The sequence below is a fragment of the Acanthopagrus latus genome, chromosome 7 (assembly GCF_904848185.1).
Source record: "Acanthopagrus latus isolate v.2019 chromosome 7, fAcaLat1.1, whole genome shotgun sequence".
Taxonomy (NCBI): domain Eukaryota; kingdom Metazoa; phylum Chordata; class Actinopteri; order Spariformes; family Sparidae; genus Acanthopagrus; species Acanthopagrus latus.
Window position 1 is genome coordinate 4,623,528 of NC_051045.1, and position 27,866 is coordinate 4,651,393.

A 27,866-nucleotide genomic window follows, 5' to 3' on the forward strand; every position below is an offset into this window, starting at 1 on the left:
ATTATGCGAACGTGTCCTGCTGTGTTGTGATGCAGCGTGTTGGACCCGAACCGCGACACGTTGCACTTTGAAAAACAAACAAACAACAAAACAACCAAAATCTCTGCTGGGATCGATACCCTGATCAGATCAGTGTGTGTCTGGATCTTACAGTTGGCCTGATGATGAGCTGTCACGTGCTCAGATCAAAGTCTTATCTTGGTTGGTCCTCACGTTATGTTTCCTCTCAGCAGCTGATACAGATCTGATCACATCAGTATCTATTGATTAGGAGCTGATCACACTGAGACACCAGTCATGATTTAACTCCTCACTACACTGCATCGACTGGATTAATCAATCGGTTCACCATCTCGGCTGTAAAATGTCAGGAGACGTGAGGAATCCCCCTCCAGGATCTTAAAGAACAAGCTGATGCCTTCAAGCGTCTTGTTTCATCTGAAAAATTGACCGAATGATCAATCGATTAGTCATGAAAGTGATCCAGAATGATATACCGGTCAACTGATAATACGGGTCAATACTGGACTATGATATTGGGCGTGTGTTGTCTGATATGTGCTGATATGTGACATTGTTTTTTGTCTTTACAGACTCTTTATGATTATTAATTTCCCAGTGAAGCCTTTGATTACCACATGTGGTCCAAGGGAAACTTTCAAAAAATGTTCATTCATATAAATTCTTTGTATCTAAGAATATCAGCTGTTACGAGTTGATATCTGAATGTTTTCACCCCTAATATCGGTGTCAACATCAGCCCTAGACATCCGGTATCTGTCAGATTAATCGTTTAAGTGCCATTTGTGAAGTTTATTTCATCACATTTTTTAAAAATATGATGGAATAATTCCTGTGTGGTTTGACTCATATGGATGATTGCAGGGATCCATGTCCTCCCATGTGGTGCTGTACAGGAAGTGGAGTTTTATTGTGAAGTTTTCTGTTGTGCCGCTTGATTTTTGTGGGCTGCACTGATATTAGGGAGTAAAAATATCCGATATAACAACTCACATTTTCGATTATGATCCCTCGGATCGGACACTTATGACAAAGACCTGTAACGGATAAAAACCTTTATTGTCTAAAGTGACATCACTACACTGAAACAGTCAACTTAACTGGGGATTAAATTACTATAAATCACTCCAATCATCAATTTTCTGCATTATTAGCTCATTAAAAACAGTCTCTTATTGGTGCATATCGGCCAAAACATACGTCAGTACTGAGAAATCTGAGATCAAACCTGCGATATTTTGTTCAGGCTCAAGAAAACTAGTTAACTTTGTTGACATCAGACTTTAAGCACCACACTGATTGAAGGTTCAGTCAAGCAAATGTTAATTATTTGTTGAAGATGATTCATCTGAAAGTCCATTAATGATAAAGCTCAGCCTTGAATTTTAAGATTACTCGTTATCATCTGTTTGTTTCTTTCTCATTTAATCATTTTCAGTCGATTAAATGTGAGAAAATAGTGAAAACGTCCGTCAGAATTTGCTAAATGCAAAGTTGACTTCTTCACCTTTGAACATTAAGATGAGTTAAGACAAAGAAACACAGTATTGAGAAGCTTAAACTAAATGATTTGTGGCTTTTTTTTGCCTGAAAACAGCTGCTGATCCGTTTTCTGTCAGCTGACTGATGGTTCATCGATTCGTGTGTCAGTTCTGGTTCAAACAGTGAAACTGATCGTTGGATCGGAGGAAACTGAAGGTTTCCCCACACAGCCTGTGCCAAAGCTCCTGACCACCGTTCACCAGAGGTTACATAAATAAAGGCAGGAATTTTTCTACACCCACATCTGAACCTGGTCTCTCTGCTCCCGGAGAGTCCAGAGGCTCCTCCGGCTGTGAGGAGGAGGAGGAGGAGGAGGAGGAGGAGGAGGAGGAGGAGGAGGTGTTTTACACTTGCTGAGTTGTGCAGGATTCTTTATGCAGCTAAAAGTATAAAAACAACTCTGTAAAGTTTGTCCAGCACAAGTAAAAGTTCAGCATTTAATGTTTTATTCAAGACTTTGAATGAAAGAGGCAGAAAAATGAGGATCTCTGTAAACTGTAGACTCTATTATTTTCCTATTTCTTAATGTTTTTCTGCTGAAGTTTGGTTTGTGTCGTCGTTTTGTCACATTTTGTGCTCTTGGCAGTTTTTATTCTTTGATGAACTGACACAATATCTAACTAAATAGCTAAAGGAAAGTGTGCATGTGGTGTAAGGATGCAGAGAAAATATCTTTATCATGTTGAGTGAGTTTGAGCTACTTTATCCTCAGTTAGGTTAATTCCAGAGGTTCCCAACATCTGGTTCCAGACCCTCCGAAGGGCCACAAGATAAATTTGAGGGGGTCATGAGATGATTAATGAAGGAAGGAAGCCAAAATTTAAATTCATATTTTGGATTTTTCTCTCATCTTTGCTTTGGAAAAAACCTTCTAACAACTCCGACATCTGAAACAGAGCTCTGTGTTTTAATAAAATCATGTGTATTTATGTAAAAATCTTCATCTGAAAAGTATCTGCAGCTGTCAGTTCGGTGCAGCGAGGTTAAAAGTACTGTGGTGTTGAAGTATAACGTAGCAAAAAAAAAAAGAGGAAAATCCTCAAGTAAACTTCCCTGAAAAAAACAAAAAACAAAAAAGAGAATGAATCCACTCGGTGACTTTCCAACAGTGCACTTGTGTTGGCTCCCGGAGATAAAAATCTCTGCTCCCAAAATCAAAGACTTCCACACTTGGCAGCGGCACCTTTTAATGACTGCCATCTGGGACGGAGGGAGTCACATCTCAGGAAGCGCTGACTGAAGGTTATTTGCACGAACCGTCTCCGTCCTCGTTTCATATGCTAAGCAGCGAGACAGGCTGCATGCTAAACACTCACCCGCCTCTTTTATTTGGAGCTCTGAGGCGCCTCTCTTGTTTCTTTTTAAATTTTTTTTTTCTCAAATAGTTGGAAGTTATCTCTTGTGGATGTGGAATGAAAATATTCCTCCTCCTCCTCCTCCTCCACACACTGTACAGATCTTTTTTTTTTTTTTCTCACCCTCTCTTACGTGCTCCACTTTCCGTTATTGTGAGCTCTCCTCCGGTTTATGTTAAGACTCTTTTATCCGCCGCCCGGGATGCTTAAATGACTGGAAGAGACGCTTGAAAGAGGCGAGGTAAACGCATGTTCCTGCGGCCACTGAAGCCTGTAACAGTGTTTTTCAGAGAGTGTTCAAACGGCTCCTTTGTGGGGCTAAAAGCGGCGCGGCGGCGGGGTTACGTAACAGCCCTGGAGGTGGATGACGGGAAGGAAGCAACAAGGCCAGAACGCTGGAAAATCAAGACTTCTCGCTGTTAGGATTGGCATCGATGCTCCGCTTTTCTACACGTGTTTGATCACGCGGGAAATCAGACGCGGGCGCTTTATCGCTCACGTGTTTCAGGCCTCCTCTTATCTGTTCGCTGCAGCTTGAACCGTAGACGGGACACGGCGGACGGTCGGGTTCTTCTTCTGCCCTCGAAAATGTGCTGTTTAAGCGCTTTCCCAACAACACGATGAATCACCGGTCCGGCTCAGAGCCCTCGAGAAAAAAAAAAAACAAAAAAAAACATCCCTCGAACAAACTGTGTGCGTTCTGTGTTTTGGTCTCCACGGAGACGCCGACTCGCACAGATGTGAGACTTGCAGCCAGCGACGCTCTCCAACATCTGCTCTGAGAAAGTGGCGTGTGATGATTACGCGGCCGCAGGAACCCGTGTGTTTGTGTTTGCTCCTGCACAACGTTTGCAGGAAAACATTTGAGCAGTTTTTTTTTTTTCTCTCCCACTGACGAGTTAACTCGAGGTCACACTTGCTGTTGGAGGAGAATGACGAGGGACGTGTTGGGGACCAGACTGTTCTGTTGTCGTTCATCAGAAGTGGGCATGTTAAGACTTGAACTTTTACCCCTTTTGTTTTAAAGCAGTTTGGTAACAGGAGCTGTGTTTTACATGAAACACGGTAAAAAACGTCTTCTCCAATTCGCAAAAACATCTGTGTGCTTGCTTGAGGTGGTTTTTGTCTTTTTGCGAATTAGAGATTTGCTGAATAAACTCTGACGCAGCGAACATCCATCTCACGTGACCGACCAGCTGTTTCCACTGTCTGCATCATAATTTGTTGCATTTCTTCGTTGCTGACACGCAACACAAGTATTTCCTGAAGAGCCTCTCTGCAGTTTGTCCTCCTGGTTTGTTTTCCCCTCTGTTTACTTCCACATCCACGCCTGACGTAGCCACATAGTCTACATCCTCTGACGACACGATGCTTCACGTCATTATTCCACGCTCAAAACACGGCTGGTGTCTGCAAAGTTCATCAACACTTCAAGCTGCATGTTTCATCGTTGGGTATCAGCCTGCCATCAATATATACTTTTAAAATATGTAATAGTTGTGTTTTTTCTTCTGCACCTGCAGCATATTACTGACTTCAAGCAGCTCTTCGTGCCCAAAAGGTTTTGTGAACATCTACGAGGCCAGAAACATTTGGAAACATCTCAAAGTTAGGACTCATGCATTGTTTAAATGTCAGAGTTTCCACATAGGAGCGACTCCTCGGCTGTGACGGTCTCTTGTATTTATGCAGATCCTCTGAGGACAGTTTCGGGGGGAATTCTCAGCGTCCTCACTTGGACCGTTCCCCGAGTCCCAACAGTCCATCAGCAGAATGTGACTATTGTGACCAGAGAGCTTCTTGCTTCCGCTGAAAGACAGACTCTTTTTTTTTTCCTCTGCGTCTGAATGGCCTGGAGGCAGAGAGCCACGATGAGCCCTCTACTCCCTTCCCATGTGAACAGCTGGGGGCGAGGCGAGGCGAGGCGGCCTTCATGCTGATGTGTTTGTCACTGAGCGGTGCAGCGAGCCCCCCGACGGGCCGGGGGACTCCGAGGCCAGTGACCTGTGGCGCTCGCTGCCAGAGAGTCTGCAGCGACTGTGAGAGAACGACTGGACGGACGGACTTGTGACACACAGTCAGATGACCGGGGGACCGGGGGGGGGGGGGGGCTGATACGGAGGAATGCAGAGAATCTGTGTAATGAATTAACTACAGCTGTTCGGTGGAAGTTTGAGGAAATGATAAGAAATTAAGTTAGGGGGTTGTTTGTGAAGTGAAAAAGTGGAGGGAGAATACAAGCAGCGGTGTTTCTGATGTAGAATATGGTAAATGTAGGCAAAATCACAAAGAACATGGAGTTATGATCCACTTTTATGTGATTGAACAATTAGTCCAATAATCGATCTGAGGTCAGCGGGAGGAGAAGCAGGATCAATGATTCCTCTCCCGGAGATCTATCTGTGTGCTCGGTGCAAAGGTCACCCCGACAGCGTCAGAGATTGTTGGGTTTGTTTTCTTTAGTTTTTCCAGAGATCCTATATTGATTTGTTTGAGAAGAGGGTTCACTCGGAACAGATTCAGGGAACCAAACTTTCATAACAACCTGATTTTCTGTCTTTTGTTGTAAATCGTTGAATCGCTGAGCGCTGGTATTTTCTGATTAACTCTGGAATCTTTTATTTTTGTTGACTACTATTTGAACTTGACCCCTAAGATGTAACAAAGACATAAGACTCACTATAAAGTGTGAGAAAACAGTGAAAGATGGGCTTCACTAGAGCCAGACGGATAAATCAGTTGGTCTGTCACAGATTTATTGGTACGAGCTTCATGATATGTGAAGATATGAAACCTTTTTTCTGTAATTACGATGCCAGAAAACACGCTTTGGATCCTTTATAACTATTAAATTATTATGTGTAAAGTGTAAAAACTTCTGCTTCTGTTATATATCTTTGTCAAAGTGTTTTATGAAGACAACTGAGGGATCACTGCAAGAAAATGTGTTGATATCTCTAATAGTTTTACTTCCTGATATTGTTTTTGGCATTGGCCCCTCAAATTATTGAGAATGTTTGGATGTCTCATTTCGTCCGACCTTCCTCCTTAAAAGATAAAAAAAAAATATTCTGTTTATCGTCACTTAAGTCAAATAAATGCAGCGAATCCTCACATCTTGGAAGCCGGAAACATTAGCAGATAAACTGGAAAAGGCTCTAAACTGACCTTCAGTTCCAGCGAAAGTCAGTAAATGATGAACAACGCTGAGCTCTTCACACGCCGCTGTTGTTCTGTTCATGTTTCCTCAGAGTATCTACACAGTGTTTACAGCCAGACTCGCTCCAAATTAGGATTCCAGCTTCGTTTTTTTTGTTTGTTTTTTTTTTTGCATATTGTGCATTTTTGAGTGGGCTGGAAAGTACCAGGCCCATTTAGCCTCTGGATTTTTTTTTTTTTTTTTTTAATATTTCAAGATGTACTCCACTCCGTCTGTTTCCTTCTCTGTGGGGAAGGAATTTATAGTGGGTTTACATTAGCTGACTTCATATTTAATACACATTTGCTGCGAGGAGCTTGTTGCCAAGCAGGCCCAGGACTTCATGTTGGGGTCTGTTCCCGCTCGTGCGTAAAGAACTAAAAAGATCGACTTTTAATGTGGCGAAGAACATCTTTTAACGCACGGAGTCACGTTGAACTCACCCGGTTCATCTGGGTTCGTCTCTTAATGGAGGTCGGAGGATGTTTTCTCCTCATGTTTTTTTTTTCTTCTGGAGGATCTGCATCTCCAGCTGCACGGAGCTGGAAGGGATTTCTACCGACTGCGCGCTCTTGTTGCTTCTGCTCTATTTCCGACTGACCTCCTTCCATCTTGAATCTGTGTCAGTGGCCCTTCTGTTCAGCCAAGAGCGCTCCACCCCAAGACAGTGACTTCACGCCAGTTATGGTGGGGAAGGTGGGGGGGGGGGGAACGCACCGTTATTGTGACTGAGAAAAACACTTTGTTGATATCAAGCTGGTCTCCATCTCTTTTGCATCCAGTCAGGCGGCAGCAACTGCAGCTGATATCATTTATAGATGTTTTCTGCTGCATATTTCAGGCCTGAACCACAAAAAAATGTAACTCGTAAAGCCCGCGCCCTGTTTGGCATCAATTTAATGACCTCTGCTTGTGATTTTTTTTCGCGTTAGACACATTAAAATCATGCTCCACCGCCAAACCCCTCCCCTCCCACCCTCCAGCCCATGTGAGTTTATTCTACTATTTTAATTTTCATCCATGTTGGTGATTTAATGACCGAGAAAAGCTCAGTGGCACGATGTCTGCTGGTATTTCCGCCGGCCCGTTAGCAAGCCCCGAGCGCCAGCCGCTAACAACTCCAGGTAATGAAAGTGACGGGGATTAAAGCAGCAGTGTGTAGGTTGATGAGCCCGCGTGTCTTAATCAGGGATTGGCCCACATTCGCCTGCTCAAAATCCCCTGGGCGGTAAAAAGGTGTCACACCTGGAGGCTTAGCGTTCAATTGGTGTCATCCCGACGTGACGGACTGCAAACAGATCTAATAATACGTGCGGCAATATGATTTCTTAATCACAGCGTTGTTGCCCTCCCACTGAGAAGGCTCAGCACCATTAGCTGGAAAAGGCTTCTCTCTCTCTTTTTCTTTTTAAATGAGACCAGATGAAGGGCCTCGGAGCGCACCAGGATCCAGAGCGAGTAGGGCAGCCGGGTCGCTGCACAGAGGTATAGACGTTACATGTTGGAGGAACATCCACCCAGATACAACCAGTGCGGTCCGATGCAACAGTGCTGCGATAAATCCTCCCATTGTGAAAGCTGTGATCGTCCGTGGTTTTTGAAAGATGCTGCCACAGTTGTCTAAGTCAACACAAATTTCAATTTCAAAGAGCAACGTTCAACAAATATACGTGTCAAAAGAATCCAAACTTTGTCACATATCGATACTGAAAGCTGTAAATGGTTTCAATACTCAATATTTTCTTACAGTATTGTATCGCAGTTGGAAAATCCAGTACCATGACAGCATCACAGTAGATAAACCTCAAATAAAAAAGGCATCACGGATATGTGCAGCACTGTCCTCCTCTTTTGACTTCAACATTTTGACAGAGCGTTTTGATTTTAATCGTTGACAATAATTGCATGCATTGTAAATCACTTGCATGTTGCTATTCAGTCAATAGTATCTGAGTGTTTCCTTATGAGTCGTGATTTCAGTCGGGCACAGAAGAGACACAGCAATCGGAGGAAACAGACAGCAAAAATGTAGTTTTTAATCAAGAACGGACTCTCGTGTGTTCTTCCCACGGATGGCTCAAAGTCTGTGTGACTCATACCTGACACGCCGACTATTAAAAGCAGCAGTGTGACTCGACACTGCTCACATGTTCAGAGCGAAGCATTCTCACTCAAATATGCAACTGAGGGCTCGGGAAATAAAATATTTTCTATGGCACGAAATCACGATGCTCGAGGACGTCTCTTGAGTTCGAATTATTTTCTCTGAGAATTGTTGGAAATTTTCGAGACTCAGACTCGGGACTCTCCCATTAAATCAGACGGAGGGAAATTAAATTGTTACTGTGAATCGAGTTGTGATTTTGGACGGAGACAATCAGTCTGTTCAGGGACAGACTGGTGCCGCCAACCAGTGACGCACGACTCCGAGGACACTTTCTGCTGGTGGACTGTCAGAAACGACATGTTGTTCATTTCAAAATGATGTTTCTTTGGTTGTCACCTGTGAGGTCACAATACATGTGAATAATTTCAGACAGTGCTGCTGCAGGTATTATACTGTGTCTGTTTATATGTCCCAGGAAGTTAATTGATGATTTGTGTAAATGGAGGTTAATCCCTGCTGAATGCTGCAGGACGCAGCAGTGATGTCATCTCTGAGCCCCTTTGTGTTGACGTCGGGGGGGGTTAGCTCTCCACATGAGCCCCGGCTGCCTCTCTCATTTCATTTTAATGAATTGCAAGACGTTTCACACACTGTGTGCACAAAGAGCTTTTGAAAAGCAGGGTGCTGCATGCTGAACACTGTGCTAATCTGCTCCTGACGGACATCCTGAGAGATGACAAAGACCCCGATCGGCCGGCCGAGTGTGAACAGTTTATAAAGTGAGACGAAAGCTCGCGGCTGCGGCTCCGCTCAGTTCCTCTTCTTTTACTCTTTCAAAGCAGCCATCCGGTGTTGCCACAGGTTGCGCCTTGCCGCGCCGCAGACATTGAATCAGCACTATGGCAACATCCAGATCCTTCAATGATGGATGAGTTGTAGTAAATTGGCATTAGTATTCCTATCACAACCCATGGCGAAGGAGACCAGCGATGACTAATGCAGGCAGGGGAGTCAGAAAAACAAGAGCCGGGGCCAAGCGAGCGCAGAATCACACAGGCTGGAACATACGGAGCAGATTTCTGACGCTGATAATCCAAAAAACCTTTGGTCTCACTTCACAGTTTGGGTGAACAAAACCGGCATTTGTTTTCCCGAGCAGATTGGATTATGGCAAACGGAGAACGAACATCTGATCCCAATTCCGAAAGCCTGTAAATATCAAATGTCTCCCAACAGCTTGGGAGAGAAAAGCCACTTCTCCCGCTGATACGCAGGAGAAGGGCTCCAATTTGCCCCGAGACGAGGCTCGATCATGTGTTCTGCCCCGACTAGAAACACGAGAGATGTGAAGGAAGTTTGTGCAGCGGAGCATTGCTAATGAAAATGTGCAGGAATCCCTTCGTATCTGTATTAGTATCATCTGTGCACCTTCAACCCTTCCTGACCCTGCACGGAGGGAGTTAAGCCTTCAGCTGCAACGTGACTCTGTGGAGGACGGCCCAGTTATGCCTTGTGAAATGGACTATGATTCTGAGTTAATATAAATAGTCAGACTAATGTTCCTGCTGGATTATCCGTACTGTAAAGCAGAGCTGTCGGATGCACTGCAGGAAAAAAGGGCTTTAATAACACGAGAGGACAGCAGCAGAGTTCTTCTCCTCTCGGCTCTGATCGGTGATTATTTGTTGCCCTCACATCTATTCAGACTCATTCGCTCTCTGGTGGAGAGTTCGATCTGCTCTTACCTCCTGTCTGTTAAGTATCAGGCTGCAGGTGGTTAGCTTAGCTTAGCACAAAAGGATGGAGACTGGAGGAAATGTAACGAAATCCATCTTTGAGTCTTTACGCTAGGCTAAGCTAACTTGCTGTGTGCTGAGATGGAACGCAAAATGAAATTTAGGGTCAGACACAGAAAACCACCATCAAAGAAAACAATAAAAGCACTTCGACAGCTGTTAATATACCCGCCCTATTAAAACATATGTGTGGGAAACACCGGACGAGGACATGAAGTTATGATTGAGCCGCTTTATTCACACCACACTTGCTAATACAGCCTTTTCTAACCAACAATACATCTGATAAAACTGGTGAAAAGATAGAAGTCGAGGGGCTTTCCTCTTTCTTTCTCCGTTTCTCTTGCTGTGCACCGATTTGCTCAGCTGATCAGCTGATCGGAGTGATTTTTCTCACCAACGGTTCTCTGCTGGAGATGCATTCAGCGCGCTCAGTCGGCTGAAGAGCTGCCGTCACGGGCCGACTGCAGTGTTTTCCCCCTAGAACAGAGCCGTAGCAGCGGAGGTGTCAGACAAAGTTGTTTTTTGTATATTTGCAAAGTGTGTCGTGGGGAGGGGAGGGGTTTCCAAGTGTCTGCCGGCAGCAGAAGGGCTCTTGAGGCCTTAGTACGTAAAGCACAAATAGGGAAGGACACTTTCTGGTGACAGACGGTGACAGACGGTGACAGACGGCCGAGTGTAAGAGTCCATCAAGAAGACACGACTGCATACAAAGTCAGTGGAAAGACTCGGTTAGATACAAAGACGTGCCGGCATGAGTTCAACTAACTCTTCTAGATCTTCAAGGACCACTAGCACTAAAAGTCTAATGGTCAAATTTTATGCACCTGGCACACGGTGAACATTTGCCTGAACACAACTTTATATTTTAGTGAACTCTCCTGTAACTCAGTGCCAGAGAGCGAATGAGTTGTATTTCCAAAGAGCTTGGAGAGCGTGCTTTGTTTTAGAGTGCGTCCTCGCTCGAGAGTGCGTGACCTAGAAACACGACACAGAGCTTCTAGAAATCAGATAAACGTGTATCAGGTTTTCTCATTAGTGGTCGCCTCGCGTTCAGCCCTGACGGGTTTTTCACAGACCTCTTTCACAGTCAAAGATAAAACGACTAATTGGAAGAAATACCCAATTTCCTCCTCGTATAACAGCTGCATCCCTCCTGTCTCGTGGCCCATCAGGCTCAGCTGTGTTTTTAAAAAAGCTCGCCCTCCAGTCAAAAGGCTTCATGTGAGGAGGGAACTGCCCCGCTCGGTCAGACGCTGACTGGGCTCGGCTCTTTTTAGTCGTGGCTGTGCGTCATCCGTCAGCAGACGCAATGACCTGCGTTTGGTTTTACCACTGCATTCTTGAAAAAAAAAAAAAAGCTTTTACGCGTAGTTGAACCTGCGTTTGACGGGATAAACAGAAAGAGTTATGACTAACAGATTTCACTGTTTAATGTCATGTCAATGAAACGTCTCCCCTGATGACCAGGCTGCTTGGAAACGCCGTGATCGCGCCGGAGGCGGAGGCGGGGAGGGGGAAGTGGCTGGGTAGTTTCCAGGTGTGTCAACATCTGCCAGTCCTACATGTTTATCACTCCACGGGTCAGGAAAGGGGACAGAGTTATTAGATAGAAGCGGCGTATTTGTGGTCACCCGGGGGGAATTTGAAATGACCGTACGTCCGATAAGAAGCGTGAAAGAGGAGATAAAGAGAAGAAATCATTAGGCTCCTCGGGCGCCTCGCTCCGTTTTCGAAATGCTGAATCACACGTGTACAAGCATCTGTTTTTGATTTGTTCCATCCCTCTCACTCGCAGCCTCATACTCTCCCATTCTCTTCTCCCTTTTCCGTCCTCCCCTCGCCTTTTCCTCTGTGTGTGTGTGTGTGTGTGTGTGTGCGGGGGCAGACTCCTGGTTGTGTGGCTGGGCCAGAACCGGGTCTAGGGACGGGCCAGGAAATGCGTCAGTCCGCGCAAAAAATATTGAAAGCAGGGGTTCGGAGTGAAAGGGCAAATCCCCGGGGAGACGATGGGTGTGAGGAGGATGCTGACTCTCCCGTTATGACGCCCAGCCCACCGAATCACAGCGCAAATCCCTTAAACAGCTTTAATGGCGTTAATAAAACTTAAACGACGGCCCAGCAGCGCTCACGAGAACAGGGGCTGATTATTTGCTCTGACATTTCTTTAATCCATCAATTTTAAAACAATGCTGTGTAAGTGGAGAAACATGTTGTTTACTGTTTTTTCAGTTAGTGGATAAAGAATTATTCTTAGTGCTGAAACGACCTCGAATGACCTGAAAAAAAAGGTGATTTTTTTTTTGGTGGTTGTAGTTTCTCAAATGTGAGAATTTGCTGCTTTTCTTTACTCCAGAAATATTTTGGGGGTTTCAAGAAAGACATCGATGGTGTGAACTTATTTTCTGCTGTTGTCTGATGTTTTATGGACCAAACTGTTAACTGATTACGATAAAAAAATCATCCATAATCAATCTTTTTAAGTTTTGGATGGTTGGTTGGACAAAATAAGCTCTCATCTTATGAATAACAGTGTGAATAAGTCCCAGGATGTAAGATAAAAGGCAAAATTAATGAATTCTGCTCATTGTTGTTGTTTTTCTACCTTTTTTCTGATGTTCAGAGGTTAAAAAACAGCAGCAGGTTGACTAAGACTTGATCTTTGGGATCTTTTTCTGCATTATTACCATGAAAAAAGTTTCCATAAAGGTGCATATTGGACACCATTTACTCCAATACTGATATATCTGTGAGAGGCCAATAGCGACCGATAATACCGACCAACCTTCAGATCAGTCGGACTCTAACTTTGATTGTTCTTGTACTCTAAAAGTCAATTTTCAAGGATAAATGCAACATTTTGCTGGCACCACCTTCTCCAATGAGATCATTTTCTGCACTTCTCTGTTATATCGTCATAAACTGAATATATTTGGATCTTTGGATGATCTGACAACATCATCTTGGGCACAACTTCCTCTGATATTTGCAGGCTAGGGATGGATATGTTGTTATTGGTCGACTCGAATGTCCGTTGCGATTTTTTAAACTTTATTTTTTGGTCGGCTGAACGAACCTATCAGCAATCTGTGGTTGTTGGTTGTTGTTGTGGCTGACAGGAGCTGATGGACCTCATTTCACTGGAAATGTTAAATTAATGATGACTGATCTGTCATCTTGAATCTGTTTAAAACATTGAAAAAGTCTTGAAGTTCTGTCAAAGACATCTGCGTGCTGTGTTGGAGAGATATGTTGTTGGATTTAGCATGCTAGCCCGTTAGCCACTCGCTTGTCCAGACAGAGTCAGCTAACATGTCCGCTAGCTGCACTGCTAGCTGAGCTAACTAACTACTGGGAGCCACTGTTGGCAGCCGTTAGCATTCCTCTGGTGATTTACTGCCTCCTGTGTGTTTGGAGTAAGAATTCAACAGGTTACCAGTCTTTTACGTATTGCACCTTTAATTGAGTAGGACAGCAACAACTGTCGGCTGCAGCCACATTCGGGCTGAAATTTCTTTGGTCCTCGTCTGCGTTTTTATAAACACACAGATCGTCCAGATTTCTTGCATTCCACTTAACTCATTTCTCATTGTTCTCTGGCCGCTGTTGATGTTTGTTGCGGCGCTCCTTGGAGAGTGCGGTTTGGTTGAGCAGACCAATGAGCTGTGACTCGACTTCTCTCACAAAACTGTGTAATTCTGCTGTTTTTCTTTTCCTCGCTCTGATTCTGGCAGAGCCGCCGTAGCTGTAAATCTCCAGAGAGTCATTCTTCAGTGCCGTGTTTCAGCGTTGTTAACCGAGGACGGGGCAGCTTATCCCATGCTCCGCTTCACTCTGCTATTGTTCTCTGCACGTCGGCTGTCAGTGTTAATTCTTCTGCCATTATTTGGTTTTTACTCTCACACTGTTTTGCGGGTTTCACAAAAGGAAAATTAACAGATGATTATAGTTTGTTTTGCTTCTAGCCGCATTTAAAGAGCTGAGCTCTCAGGTTGAGCAATACAAACTCCTGGCTTTTGGATCTCTTGAATTCCCAGCATCCTCTCTGGCCGTGTCCCTTCGTTGTACTTCCTTTTGCTGATAGCGTCAGGGTCCGGTTGGCTCTCTGCCGGCTGACTCAGGAGTCAGATCAACATCCAGGTTCATGGACTGATGGAACAGGGTCACAGGTCATGGAGGAGAGCCAAGGGGTGATGTCAGGGGCGTGCTGCTGACTGCTGGCCGGAGGAAACACCTGAAGGAAGTGACGGGACTCATCACCTCTCCTCTTCAACACCGCGACGCTCACATGATGTATGAACAATCCTCACATGCATATGGAAATTGAGGAATGTAAAAAAAAAAAAAACAGCAAAAAACTTCCAGTTGAAGTTTTCATGTTTTGTGTTCGGGGGAACAAGAGGGAGTTCAGTATAATTCATGTGGAGGCTGTCCGTCGTCTGAGTTGTTGTTCCTGCGAGCACCATCTCTCAGGCTTTCAGACAGGAAAGAAGCTGAATGCTTCACACGTCTGGTATGCCTTTCTAGTGCAAGCCAAGCTGCATGTTTAGCCCACAAAAATGCCGGGAAGACTCCCAGCTCAGCCCCACCGCCGCCGCCACCACCACCACCGCCGGACACATCACAACGGCGTGGGGATTTTCACTGAGGGAATTCAGCTATTTCACCCAAATGTCAGCGTGTTGCACTGTAGGATTGGCGCTCTATTCTGAGGCAGCCTAGAAAAAGGCAGCGAGGAGCAGCGCGTCTGTAGGCTTTATTGTCTTCCTCCCTTCAATGGAACATTGTCCAGGCCGGTTCTCACAGCCCGGACCTCCTCTGGATCCTCTGCGTGTGTGTGTGTGTGTGTGTGTTCCCTCTTACGTCTCCCTCATCCCGAATATCTTCATTGACATTTTTGTGTGTTGCCGTAATCTCCAGACCACCCCGAGCTAACGTAAACCTGCGCCCGCCAGCCGAGACCTCTCACATCCTGACTTTTTCCTCTCCCGTTTACCCCTCCAACGATCAACAGCGCCGCCCCCCCCCCCCGCCACCCTGCTCCCTACAATACTGTTGTGACGTCCAGCACATCCTCTCCTCCTCCTCGGTGCATCCCATGTGATAATAAACACACACGACTTGAGACTGTCCACTCTAGTCCGGTTTCCCTCCCTTGTTATGATGCACAGGAAGCGCTCGCAAGACCCCACACTCATTCAGTTTCTTAAAGGAAAAGTTCACGTAAAAAGTGAAAATGCTCAGCTCATCCGGCGTCTCAGGAGGCTCCAAGATCACAAACTGGTTTGAGAAGAGACTGCTGCTAGAGAGCAGTTGTTTTTGAGGATAATGTGTGACTTTCCAATATTTGGGTGAACTTTTTCCTTTTAGCAGAGAAACGCTGTAATGTGTTAATCTGTGTCACATTTCCTCTATACGACCGGCTTTGTTGGCTCCCTGTCTGAAGTGCCATTTCCCCCCTGGGCTGCGGTGGCCTAATTGTGAGACCTCCCCTCTCACCAACACCATCACCGCCGAAGCTAATGGAGGGTTGGATGGCGCTTGCATTGTATTATGCATGTGCGACTACACCGACCAGGCTGGTTCGCTAAAAGGCCTAATTTGCAGCCGATAATAAAGACCTTCAGCGTGGAAGGTTATTCTAAACTGACTCCACTAACGCACATAAAACGAGGCTTAACAACGAGAACCATTATTAGATTTTAACATGAATCAGCCCAGCAGCTTGCAGACAGTCTGACGTTGAAAGAGAGGAGCTCATTTTGCTGCAGCAAGGGCAACAAGTTAGTGGACTCTTATTTTTTCTCCAAAATCCAAAATATTTCCGCAGTAATGATTTATTCCTGACAGGGGATTAAATGTCCTCATCGTCTTTTTGTTGGCTGCCTTTGAATGTTGCGGGCGAAGACACCGTGCACTTGGAAGGACAACGTGACACTGAACGCACCATCGGCATTTGAAAATAAATTGATGTTCTGATCCAGATAGATGGATTGTTGCATCCTTATTCCTTATCTTACTACTTCATCCAGTCAGTCCTTTGGTTTATGAGTAATTGAACAGATTGCTTCAGTTGTTTAAATGATAAACCATTTCTTTTAGTTATTTACATTTCACTGTGACCCGCTTATTGCTCAAGACGAGCAGACAGACACTGTGGTATGTTTTTAAAAAAGCAGTAATTTGAATGTGGTGTTTGGTCGAGTCTCGTTACAGACTGTTGCATCACACCAGCAGTGTGGGTTTTTTTTTTTTTTTTTTTTTGTTCACAGACTCGAGAGTGAAAGCAGGATCGTCGTTCCGTCCTGTTGTTGATTTCAAAGTGGGACTTTGTTGTTTTATGGGACTTCCAGTATGACTTCACCACTGACCCAGAACACCTCGGGTCACACAGGACCTCTTCTGGCCACGTTCCTGGTCATTGTGTGTCCTTTTTTAAACAGCTGCTTTCCAGTTAAGCTTCCAAGAACCAGTTGCATTCGGCAGGAAGTTCAACACGCAGCTGCTTCCAAACACATTGTGACGACTGTAAATACGGTGGTTGCATTTATAGAAACCTCCCTCTCAGTTTACTGTTGCATTATTCACAGTAGATTGAGCTCTTTGTCTGGACCGAGCATCGTCAGTCGTTTGCTAGCTGATCCCTATAATCTCCTGTGCCGTGTGGTTGTAGTGTTCAGCACAGTCGGAGGATGTAATACAAGCTAATAGAGCTCCGACCACAAAGCTCCAGAGGCTTTTAGTGACATGAATGGTGCGCGGAAAACTGCGAAAGGAACAAACTCGATCTGTCATTCAGGACCGAAGTGAGTTCACGGTTTTAATAGAGAGCGTTTATAGTAAGTGTGCTGCCAGACGCCAGATGTTGTTAAGAGTTCGATATTGGTTAGTGTCCGTGATGACGGTTGGAAAATCCTCCTTAGGGAATAACTGAACGTCTCCAAATGAAGTTTGAACTCCCGGTAGAGTTTTTTTTCTTTGAATAGGGCTGGAAAATGTGGTCGTTAATGATTTGATGTGATGATTTTTGTCAGAATGTCACAATTTCACTAAACCAAAGGTGACATCTTGAGTTGTCTTCAGTCCAAAACAAGAGAATGTTCTCCTGCCCAGAGAAATTCAGCAAATACTTACATTTGAGAAGCTGCAGCCAAAGAAAAACTGGCAATTTTATAGTGACTAACATTAAAAAAGTGTCAATAAACTATTGTATTAATCATTTCAACACCATTTTCAAAATCAAACCTCTCCATCCTTGGAGGGATGGCATTGATTTGAATCATTATGAAATACTTTGTTTAATCGCAATGCTGATAGAAAAGCACGGTCGCAATTCGTTCGCAACTTTTCAGTATTTATCAAGTCATCAAATAAAACAGAGCACTGCCTCATTATCTGGCCAATAGCGGTGCTTTATGGGCTAAAATCAGCAACACATGCTCTGGCGCTGTTGTAGATAAGTGTAGTTAAAGTCAAAGTTAAAGTTTGGGCGTCGTATGCCATCAAAATGGGGGAACACAACGCTGAAATACATCAAAATGTGGGACTGTCAGGCTTAAATCAATAGCAATGTAATGTTTGTGAGCTAGCTGTTTAGCTACCGGGACAACAGCAGACCAGTAGCGATTGAAAAGGACATTAATATTTGAATTGTCCCTCTGAAAAAACCTCCATTTGCAGTTTTATACAGCCTGAACTCTCTGTCCTGAACCCTCCATCCCAACAGGAATCCGACCCCTGTGGGCAGGAACATGTCTAGAGGTGTATTGTCTCGGATCTTGGTCATACGACTCTCAGTGTTTAGTCTTCCAAACTTGAGTGACATCCAGGTTAGGACAAACAGATTAACAGCCCGTCTACACAGATGTCCTGAGACGATGTTTCTTCTGAATCTAACAGGAGGGAGATCCAGTTGTGTGTGTGTGTTGGGGGGAATAAATAAGATGTGCAGTTGCTTTGAGACACTTTGAGTCTCTCATACGACTTGTCTTCGGTATTGAAACCCATCCAGCTGTCTGACTACAGAATGAAAGGCGATATTGTGCAGGAGACGTCTGTTCCACAGCTGACCTGTAGTTAAAGCTTTGAAATATTAGTGGAAAGGCTGACACAGGAAAGAAAAACCCTCGCAGATCCAAACTCCGATGCAGCAGGAGAGAAACTTTTCTGCCACATTTCGTCGCATTCGGGATTCTAATTGTGGAGTTTTTCAGACATCTGCCTTATTTTTTTGTCTCATCTCTTCTCTTGACGCAAGCAGAAGTAATGCTGCTTTAACAAAAATCCATCTAATGACTCTGGCTTTACTTTGGGTCGCGTACCCACCAATCAATCTGTCCGCGTAGGAGCTAAAATTAGATAATCCAGATGTTTTGCCGTTCGTCTGCTGCGCAAAAAAAAAACCCCACGAGCCAGACGAGTTATAAACGGAAACAATGTCATTTCTGTTATTGAAGACATTAAAGAAAATCTCAGCGGATGACTTCAAGAAGAAGAGAAGCTGCACAGCTTGTTTTCGTACATGAAAGGGCCCTTTTATCATCAAGTGATATATTTATCTCTCGTTAAGGATGTTTGTTTCCTCAAGTCCGAGTCATGTGGATGGATCCGTCTCGGTGGATCTGTTTGAATTTTGAACAGGCAGGGGTTTCAAAAAGAGCGCGAAAAGGCGGCTTCAGCTGTTGTTCAGCTGCAGCCTGTCTCTCTATTTCTTTCTCTCTCTGGTGATAAAGCAAACGAGGGGGAGAGATAGTTATTTTCTTTTCGTTTTGGCAGGCTAACACACTTCTTGTCTTGTGCGTACCTCCTTGCTGCCTGAGTGTGATCAGACTGGAAGGGGGGGGGGGCGACAGCTGCTTCGCTCCCCAGAGGCCAGTCCCTCACACCGGGTCGCCGCGGGGTCAAGAGTTGGCGGGCAGTGTTTACTGAATGTGTGCATGAATGAGTGAGTGAGGTGTGAAGGAGCTGCTAGTACATAAACGTTTGGCGAGGAGTAAGGAGCGGTGGATTGTGAGCGATTGCATCATTTGAATATTTCCGAGCCACGTCAGCGGTCGTCAGTTGGTCAAGACTGAAATAACCACGACAAATATTGGAGGGATTGTCGTGAAATGTTGAACAAACGTTGGCCGTGCTCGGGAGATGAATCCTGCTGACTTTGACGATCCCTTGATTTTCTCTCTAGCGCCACCGTAGGGTTGACTTCTTTGTTTTTGAGGGTAACGTCTCAACAACAATGGAAGGGTTATTAATCTTCCCTTTAAGATCAGTTGTGACAAATTTGGCGACTTCCTGACCCGTGTCTGTTTGTTTGTTGGTTGGATTGTCGGCAAGATTACACAAAAATGACTGAAGAGATTTCCTCGAAACTTGGATGCAGGATGCTTTCCAACCCGTAACAGACAACATAAACTTTTGGTGAGGACTTGGATTAAGAGACAAATCCAGGACTTGATTGCGAAATTGGGCGTTTTTCAACATTTTTCGCTAATTTCTCAGGGAATAATACATGGATTTTAGCTTTTTGCTTGACACCCAATTTTAGCTATTTAAGGACTCATGGAGCTGCTAGCATGGCTGTTAGACTCTTATTCATTGTGTCATTTAATGATTTAAGTAGTTCAGCTTTTTGGTAATTTTTTTTGGCATTCTTAACAAAAGTTAGACGGGGGATTGATGACCACACCCGTATGTTAAGTAAGAAGCCCCAGCCAATAGCTGGTTAGCTTAGCTTAACATTATGTCTTGAAACAGAGGGAAACCGCTAGCCTAGCTCTGTTTAAAGGTCACCAAATCTGCCTACGTAAATCTCATTGATTTACACGATCACCCATGTTTAATCTAATAAAAATGCTTTTGCTTTTTCCCTCTGTTTGAAGTTTCAGTGCTAAGCTAAGCTAATGAGCTGCTGGCTGCAGCCTGATATTAAATGGACAGCCATGAGAGTTGTATTAATCTACTCCTCTAACTCTGAGTAAGAAAGGATTTTGTCAAATAATTCATCCTCAGTCTGCATTTGCTACTTTTTATTTTGACATGAAGCTTCGTGTTTAAATGAAAACCTAAAGCTGAGAGTTTTTTCCTTGGACCTGTCAGCGAACAGCCCTGGCGGGAGTTTTTGCAGGAATAAGCTTGGCGGCAGACGTCCTGTTTCATACGAATGTTTCTGCTGAAGAATGTCTCCCTGTTCTCCTCATGTGCACATTTAGAAGATGGGATTCATCTGCTCAGATTAAGTGGGAATGTTATCCCCAGCTCAGGGACTGCCTGCCTGCCTGCCTGGCCGCCTTTACTGCCTGTGAACCGTTGGTCGTTGGACAGCGCCAGAACTAATGTCTCCCGCCAAGGGAGGCTCCGAAAATATGCACACATGTTGTTCAAGGTCCAACAAGACACCAACAGCCTGATACAGCAGGGAAAATATCACAGCAGAGGCAACATCTGATCATATTTGAAAGTTTCTCTCCATCTACTTTAATGGGCAACAGTCTGAAACACGTGTTGATCTACCAGAATATCAAACTGTGTGTTCTTTCAGGCGTTTCTTAAAGGAGAATTCCACCAATTTTAGGCATGAAGATCAGTTTACTCGTTGTGAAAACAGCTGCATAATGTCCACTGAGGATTTGGACGCCTGTAGCACAATTTGGTACGGGAAAGTATGGGAACTTGCACATTTTGCCTTGAATGGGAGTCTAATGATCAAGTTGCATCGTGGGAAGTGTAGGAGCCAGTTTTTGGGTCGATACTACTGTCGAGATATAAGATTTTCACTCCACAATTATCACGGCTGGTGGCTAGCAACCAGCTTTAAGGTGCAATGGGAAGTAAGAGACACTCAACTTTATCAAACTCCAACACTAAATTGCACGAGTGCCTATTTTTAAAACTGTCACGTGACATTAAAATAATTAGAAATCAATAAAACTGATGTAACTGATTCCCAGGCTTGTATTTTACTATATTTTTTTTTTTTTACATTTCCTTCCAATAAATACTAAAAATGTTACTTTAACCAGAGTTTATATTAGTTTGCCAATATTTCAAATTTTATTAAACATGGTTGATGTCAAGCCGCGCGGTTTCTCTTCCGATATGATTGAGAGTCTTCTTTGACCGCAGCTACATAAAATCTGTCAGTAAAAACCAGCGATGAGATTTATCATCTCTCCTTTTAATTCTTTACTTTGCTTGGTTTTTAATTGCTCTCGGTTTCTCTGGGCAGTTTGAAAGTGTCTGTTGAAGATCCAGAATATCAAGTCAAAGCAGAAAATTATGGAGGAGGCTTTAAGCGTTTGTCATTTTTGGCACGGGATCGGTCATTTATATAAAAACATTTGACACTTACATTAATCAGTCGATCCTCTCGGTATAACTCTTTGCATTTAAAAACTCATTAGTAAAACCTTTCAGTTTAAACACTTGGAGTATGTGTTTCATATCCAGCTTCTGTTTGTGGCTTTGTTGGATAAAACAAACACCAAATGTGTCTTCGTCTTTTCTTTTTTTTGGAGCTGGTCTCAGTGCTGATTCCCGCAGGATTTATGTGCTGCGGTCTGCGGCGTGCAGAGAAACACCGCAGCCGACACAAGAGTGTGTAGGAGGGAGAGTTGGCAGTGTTGTGTCGAGGAGGAGGAGGAGGAAGAGGAGGAGGAGGTGTGCAGACAGGCAAAAGTTCACCCACAGCAGGCAGACTGGTCATCTAAGGTGGAGCGCTCAACCCGCCGCCAGACTAGATATCTCCTCCAGTTTGAAAAACATCAGGAGTGTTGATCTTGGAGCAGCCGTGTGCAGTCAGGAGAGAGATGAATTTGTATTGTCAGACCGACTCAAGTTCCTGATTTTCCTGTTTCCCCCCTCAGTCTTTCAGTCACCTTTTTTATATTTCACCCTTCCCGTTCCCTCCAGTCCAGACGACTCCGTGGACGAGAGATGGTCCGATGGAGGCTCAGCTGGGCTCCACATGCAGAAAGATTCAGACTTGTGCTTTCAGCTTTTTGGTGGACGGACACATTTCAGCCTGTCGTTGGGTGAAATGTGATCCTGATACTGATACAGATGATGTTAGGGTACACCTGGCTCACCTGGTTTGATGGATGTGATGTCACACCTACTTTCACTCACTGAGATGATGCGAACAGGATGATGGATGATCGGCACATCAGCCTTTCAGAACAACGATGGCGGCTCCTCAAGATATTAGGTCAGCTGCTGTAGTCGTTCTCAACCGGCTTCAATAAGAGTTTGATTCAACAACCGGATCTCCCAACGCTGTCCTACTGTCAATCTGATTGGATGATGTTGGCTTGTGATAGGCGATGATATACAGATGACTGGTCCAATCAAAAACAGATTCTGAGAGCAACTTCCCACGTGGTTCTTTGTACCAAACAGCATCAGGAAAACCAAAAAAGATTTCTCGCTCCCCACTTACTTGCATCAAGTCGTAGTCTTGCGAGCTTGAAATAAGCGCCTGGCGGTGTTGCCAAGATGGCTGCTGAGTGGCAAGACTTGTCTGAAAAGGCCTTTGGTCGGGGTTGCTTGATCTGATCTCGTGAGGTTAACCTTCCGTTGAGCAAAATCTTTAATTATTCCCAAAGAGACCTGACTTACTGTCTAATCTCATGTTGTGTGCGTCTTAGTTCGGAGCTTTAATGTTCAGCCTCCTGACAAAGAAGACGATCACACAGATCGCATGTTATAAAACATGGGAAGCTCTAATCTGAACCAGCGAAATACAAGATTTGACCAAAACCCTGAAAGATTGTTGCTGAAAATACGAAGCATGCACACATATTGAATCTATTTCGAGAGTCCTTGTCTAATCTAATTTGCATTTCAGAGGCTCCTCACCACAGGCATAAACAAAACTGTGCAGAATTGGTTTAATAGCTGCATTATTCTATTTTAGCCTCCTGTGGTCGACAGCAGATCCAGCCGTGTCTGTGTCTCCTTCAGATGTACTTCTGCTGGGTGCCGGGGATCGTCCTCGTCAGTGATTTACGAGGGCTATCATTGTTTGGAGGGGAGGGTTCACATATGCCGTTCTTCTAAAATAGAGCCAGTTTTCTTTTTTGGGTCTCTTTTCCATGAGGACTCGCTCGGTCAGGTGGCAGTTACAGCATGTCACTGTCGATTGTAGTCACTGCCTCACTAAGAGCCCTCGGGGCGATGTGAGGTTTGGCTTTTATCCCGTCAGATTTTAGACGTCGGGCCGCGCGCTCCAGAACAAGTGAAGTAAAGCAGACTTTTATTTTTGTCTGGTTGAAAGTGGTGAAAGAATTCTGCTTTCTTATCTCCTCAGATTTGATTGTGGGCTCTTTTTCTGCAGTTTAATTTATGACGTCCTCGGATAAAACATCTTTATAACTTCTGATGACAGAAGCAGCAGATCTGTCCTCCGCTGTGCAGGAAAAAAACCCACAACAGTTCAATTATTTGATGAATCAGTTTGAGCGACTGAACTTTTTATCTATAAATAAATGCAAAAAGCGTGAAAAGTCAGTGGTTCAGGCTTCTCAAAGGAATATTTCTTCCTCTTTTCTGATAGTGAACTCATGTTGATCAGACAAAACAAAAAGACATATCATTAATAATTCAATGGTCCATCGCCATAAAAGCCAATAGCATCTTTTTTGATAAATTATTAATAATCAAAGTTATGGGTCAACATACATCAGTCCCTTGTTCTTGTTCCTGCTTCCTGATTGTGATGATTGCTGCTTTTCTTTGTCTCATGTGACAGTAAAGTGATTATATTTGATAAATAAATCTTATCTGACATTTTATAGATCAAACAACCGATAGAGACGATAATTACCAAACATCATTATTTTCATCTGTACTCATTATTACTGATGATTAAATCGAGCTTGCCTGCTTCTTTCTCATTAGGAAATGCTTGACAACAAACATTGTGTGGCTGCAGCTGTTTACTGATGAATGTTTTTTGGTCTTTAAAACATTACAGGAATGTGAAAAACATTTATTTTAACTCTACCTTTCAACCTGTTTCTACCTGTAAATGCCTCAAACCCTTCAGTAATTACTTTCCTTTAACTGAAGATTGAGAAATGTTGCAAATTTCCACATTTAAAACACAGAATTCCCAAATGCTTGCTTGAAAACTTAAACAAATTGTGCAGTTGTCGTTTATTTTCTATCTATTGATCGATGAACAAATTGTTGCAACTCTAAAATACCGACTGTCAGTAAGAAGTTTTATAGACTGAGTCACTTTGACTCCTCGAGACATGTCTGCATGCCGATCGCCGGCACTATTAGATTTTGGCACAACAAGCGCGCTGTATATTCATCACCTCACTAATATTGATGAGAAGAACTCCTTGAACTTTTGGTTCTGGAATAACAAGACATTTTTCAGTACGAGAGGCAACTGGTCTGTGCAATAAATGTTTCAAAATTTGATGCACAGCCGCGGTAACAACAATAACTCAAGGTTGATTTGCATCATGGAGAAATATTGGCTTAAAATGTTTTGTCGTGCAAAAGTATCTTCTGCTGCAATTGATTATTAGCTTTTTCAATTTAGCAGTTTTTGCAATAACACATAAAAAAAAAAAAAACCCATCAGAATGTAGTTAAAAAGCCTTTTTGTTTCTGGAGTTCGACATTTTTCTGCTTTATAAATGAGAAGCCAGAACCAATAAATGTTTGCCTCCCGATGATTTTATCCTTCAGGGACATTGTAATCAAATATTTAGGATCCTGCAGATCAGATTACAGCAGATCAGTTTGATGCAGCGCAGTGCGACCCGGACGTCCTCCCCTGAACTCCCTGAATGCAGACGGGGTCTTAAGAGAGATCAGACACAGGAAACAGTTTGGTGGGATTGTTGGTGGTCTCCTTGTATTGAGTCCAGTGAATGGGTGGGTGGGCCGGGGAGGGTCGTCTAGATGAATGTCGCTGTAGAAATGAGGGGGGGGGGGTCAATGAATGGCTGCCACTCAGCTGTTTGGCTACAAACACACACACATTTAGCATAGCAGGCAGTTATAGGAGGGGGATGGTGAGCATTTACATCCACTTGTAGAAGAGCAACCAGGCCTTAATATATACATACTGACATTACTGATGTGAGCACCTGTCCTGAAGCATACACGGGTAACCCTGTGATGGATACCACGCAGATAAATCCATGCATCCGCCGATGGGTTAATGCATGTTGCCATCGGAGCATAAATGAGTAATTATTGCTGCAGCAGACACGTCACTTCTGGGAAGCCATTAGTGCAGATGTGTGTCGTCGAAGAAGGTTTCAGGGTTAATGCAGCGGCGGTGACGGCGGCGGCAGCAGCTCTCTTCGACATAGTGCAGAAATGTGAAGCGTGTTTACAGAGCGGCTGAGCGCTCTCAGAACAGAACGCAGGCCTGTTTAAGTATGAGGAGCACATCTAAGCTTTCAAGTGGAAACGAAAGCCCCGGCTTATGAAACAATAGTCAGGGCTTTGAGCACATGTCGGGGAGGGTATTACTGGAGACATCTGAACTCCCTCCGCACCTTAAATGCATTAGGATTCGGTTACAAAAGATTACAGAGGCACTGTGATTCTTAAATTACTTGGACGATGATGTCAATGTGAAGCCAACGGGAGGAGAGCAGGAATTTCTCTGGAGGTCAAATGATCGAAAGGATGGAAAAATTAGCTGTTATCGACTGGCTGCCTTAGTTATTGTGTGTCATTCTTTTTGTTCTTTACATCAACAGTGGCAGATTCACCACCTGAAATTCATAGTAGTTCTTGAAAGAAGTGGTCTTGGATTGCATGCAGATATGCAGATATGATATGTTAGCAACCCCTGATTTTGGCAGCTGAGATGATGACTGTCGCTAGCAGAGTGGAGCAGCTACAACTAGCTATCAAATTAAGCTAAAATTAGCACCATGAGTTACTTGAAAATTGCAGTATGCAGCTGACATTTTAGCGTTTCCTGCTGATTTGTATTAAAACGAGAATCCCTTAAAAGACATCATGAACACTGTCTGCACATGATGGCTACAAACATGATGTCAACGCTAAAAGACTGAGGCTAAAGCTAACAGGCTAATGATCCATTTGAAATAATAATAATAATAATAATAATAATAATAATAATAATAATAATAATAATAATAATAATGTTCTTGTTTTGTTGTGGAGTGGCTATTAAGACTTATGCACGATTTGGAAAGTGTGAAAACAGACTGTTGCACTTGTTTGCCTGCTTATCTTATCTTAGCTTAGCTTACATGGTCATATTTTCCAGCAGTCGACTAAATTGTCAATTTATCGTAAGAGCAAAGGTTTTGAGGATGAAGACCAAACAGTTTTTGGGGAAAATGTAATAATTTTTGGATAACACTGGCTCCTACAAATTCAGTAAAGAGCAGGACAGAGCTGCTAATATTAGCTTAAACTCTTACTTAGCATCCAAGACTGGTGTCCAGAAAGAGGGTACATGCAAACACTGGAAGTGCTAATCTTTGAACACTTTTCTTTAAATCGCACAAACTAACAAAGTTGTGCGTTATGACCTTGGACATAAAATTATATAAAATGTTGGAAGTAAGCTAGTTGGCCGGATACGCTAAATATTGCAGCCAAACACAGTATTTAATCATGTCTTTATGTTTATGTTCTTTTTTTGTTGCTGTTGTTTTGTTCTGCAGAGTTTTAGATAAGCCCACATCACTGCACAGCTCTGGAGGGTCTGGAGCCAGAAGTGTGTGAGGAGCTTAGATATCTCTCAGTGGCCAGTGCCTTGAAAATGAACTGGGGTAGGGTTGTTTTGAAGTGCCTGGCATTGCATAGCCAGGGGTGCCTCTTTGACCCTGCATAGTTCATGTTGCGGCCTGGGAGGACGAGGAGGTGGAGGAGGTGCAGGAGGGGAGGGGAGGGGGGGGCAGGAGGCATTAGGAGCCACACAGCTAAGAATAACCTCAGCTTCTGCTCAGTGTAGCTGAAGGGAATACTCTCCGGGAGCCCACCCCCCTCCGATCAGCCATTCAACCCCGCAATACGGCCTCAATTAGGACACTGAAGCGATCAATATTCTAACAAAAACGCTGCCAATTTCTCCAGACAGGAAGTGGCTTTGTCACAATGGGGGCCTCAGACAGACCGGTCCGCCCCGTCTCCGGCTCCCTGTCGCCCCTCCCCACCCCCGTCTCCATCCTCCTCCACACTTGATGAAACCTTGTGTGGTTGGGGTTTTTTAAATTATGATTCAAAGGAGAGATGAAAGAGATTAAAGATGTCAAACGGTCTGATGATTGCTGAGGATCACTTGAAGCTTGCGTGCTGTCTGCGCTACAGCTGTTCTCGTTTGTACGCTGGCGGTAGAGACGAGCTCGCGCCTGCATCACTCACTCGGCTGATTCGCTCTCCCCAGCGGGTTTGTAGGTTCAGTCGGTGTGCCTCAGCTGGCGGTTTGGTTTTTGGGGGGGGGGGTGGAGAGGTGACGACTGTGTTTTAGGGGTCACTACCTGGAGCCCTGTGTTGGCTCTCTCCTCAGCATCCCACCTGCTCCTTCCCCAGCCAGACCACCAGGCGGATTCACCCTCCCAAAACACAACTCCTCCGGGCGTCGGGGCCCAGCTGCATCTCCAGCAGCCATCCGGTTCACACGCAGCAGCCGAACCGTTATTGACTCTTTAAGTACTGCAGTCAGGCACAAATTTGAAGTAATCACATCATCACCATTTACTTTACTTTTCAGTAAAAATTAAACATTCCTCCTGATACGATGATTCCTATCACAATAACAATATCTGTCATAAAAGCTGCCCCACTTGAATATTTCTATTTCATGCTACTTTATATTTTTTACTGAAAAATAAATGCGC

The 27,866-nt window shown here is 44.1% G+C and overlaps 1 protein-coding gene across 5 annotated transcripts in view; it reads left to right on the forward strand.

Annotated features, from left to right (window-relative positions):
- acap3a (ArfGAP with coiled-coil, ankyrin repeat and PH domains 3a) overlaps window positions 1-27,866 on the forward strand; it is a 78,787-nt gene that overhangs the window by 6,760 nt on the left and 44,161 nt on the right. The window lies entirely within an intron of this gene.